This window comes from Arachis hypogaea, chromosome 16 (assembly GCF_003086295.3).
Source record: "Arachis hypogaea cultivar Tifrunner chromosome 16, arahy.Tifrunner.gnm2.J5K5, whole genome shotgun sequence".
NCBI classification, from domain to species: domain Eukaryota; kingdom Viridiplantae; phylum Streptophyta; class Magnoliopsida; order Fabales; family Fabaceae; genus Arachis; species Arachis hypogaea.
This window is the reverse complement of record NC_092051.1, coordinates 62,214,992-62,216,813: the sequence shown is the minus strand read 5'-3', so window position 1 is coordinate 62,216,813 and position 1,822 is coordinate 62,214,992. Positions and strand designations below refer to the sequence as shown.

The window sequence follows — 1,822 nt, the reverse complement described above, 5'->3', positions numbered from 1 at the left end:
TTGTGGCTAGGAAGGGTCTTCCAAGGATGATGGATTCATCCTCATCCTTCTCAGTATCTAGGATTATGAAATCAGCAGGGATGTAAAGGCCTTTAACCTTTACTAACACGTCCTCTGCTTGTCCATAAGCCTCTTTTCTTGAGTTGTCTGCCATCTCTAATGAGATTCTGGCAGCTTGCACCTCAAAAATTCCAAGTTTTTCCATTACAAAGAGTGGCATGAGGTTTATTCCTGACCCAAGGTCACATAGAGCCTTCTCAAAGGTCATGGTGCCTATGGTACAGGGTATTAGGAACTTTCTAGGATCCTATTCCTTCTGAGGCAATCTCAGTTGATCCAATGCATTTAGTTCATTGGTGAACAGGGAAGGTTCATCTCCCCAAGTCTCTTTACCAAATAAATTGGCATTCAGCTTCATGATTGCACCAAGGAACTTGGCAACTTGCTCTTCAGTAACATCCTCATTCTCTTCAGATGAGGAATACTCATCAGAGCTCATGAATGGCATAAGGAGGTTCAATAGAATCTCCATGGTCTCCAGATGAGTCTCAGATTCCTTTGGTTCCTCAGAGAGGAACTCCTTATTAATCATTGGACGTCCCAGGAGGTCTTCCTCCTTGGGATTCACATCCTCCCCTTCCTCCTTGGATTCGGCCATGATTGTTATATCAATGGCCTTGCACTCTCTCTTTGGATTCTCTTCTGTATTACTTGGGAGAGTACTAGTAGGAGTAGTTTCAGTGATCTACTTACTTAGCTAGCCCACTTGTGCCTCCAAATTACTAATGGAGGACCTTGTTTCATTCATGAAACTCAAAGTGGCCTTAGATAGATCAGAGACTAAATTTGCCAAGATAGATGGATTTTGCTCAGAATTCTCTGTCTGTTGCTTAGTGGATGATGGAAAAGGTTTACTATTGTTAAACCTGTTTCTTCCACCATTAGTAAAGCCTAGTTGAGGCTTTTGTTGATCCTTCCATGAGAAATTTGGGTGATTTCTCCATGAGGGGTTATAGGTGTTTCCATAAGGTTCACCCATATAATTTACCTCTGCTATTGCAGGGTTCTCAAGATCATAAGCCTTTTCTTCAGAAGATGCCTCTTGAGTACTGTTGGATGCAGCCTGCATTCCATTCAGACTCTGAGAAATCATATTGACTTACTGAGTCAATATTTTATTCTGGGATAATATGGCATTCAGAGTATCAATTTCAAGAACTCCTTTCTTCTGAGGCATCCCATTACTCACAGGATTCCTCTCAGAAGTGTACATGAACTGGTTATTATCAACCATGTCAATAAGTTCTTGAGCTTCTGCAGGCGTTTTCTTTAGGTGATTGGATCCACCTGCAGAAGTATCCAATGACATCTTAGCTAATTCAGACAGACCATCATAAAATATATCCAGAATGGTCCATTCTAAAAGCATGTCAGAAGGACACTTTTTGGTCAGTTGCTTGTATCTCTCCCAAGCTTCATAGAGGGATTCACCTTCTTTCTGTCTGAAGGTTTGAACATCCACTCTAAGCTTACTGAGCTTTTGAGGAGGAAAGAACCTGGCTAAGAAAGTCGTGACCAGCTTATCCCAAGAGTTCAGGCTATCCTTGGGTTGAGAGTCCAACCACACTCTAGCTCTGTCTCTTATAGCAAAAGGGAAAAGCATGAGCCTGTAGACTTCAGGATCTACTCCATTAGTCTTAACAGTATCACAGATCTGCAAGAATTCAGTTAAGAACTGAAAGGGATCTTTAGATGGAAGTCCATGAAACTTGCAGTTTTGTTGCATCAGAGAAAATAGTTGAGGCTTAAGCTCAAAATTGTT

At 41.4% G+C, this 1,822-nt stretch overlaps 1 non-coding gene across 1 annotated transcript; it reads left to right on the top strand.

Moving 5' to 3' along the window:
• The first annotated feature begins 1,423 nt into the window (after nt 1-1,423).
• LOC112760822 (small nucleolar RNA R71) lies at nt 1,424-1,531 on the top strand. Its single transcript, XR_003181242.1, has one exon. It is a non-coding gene; the product is annotated as a small nucleolar RNA R71 (small nucleolar RNA).
• The last annotated feature ends 291 nt before the right edge of the window (nt 1,532-1,822 follow it).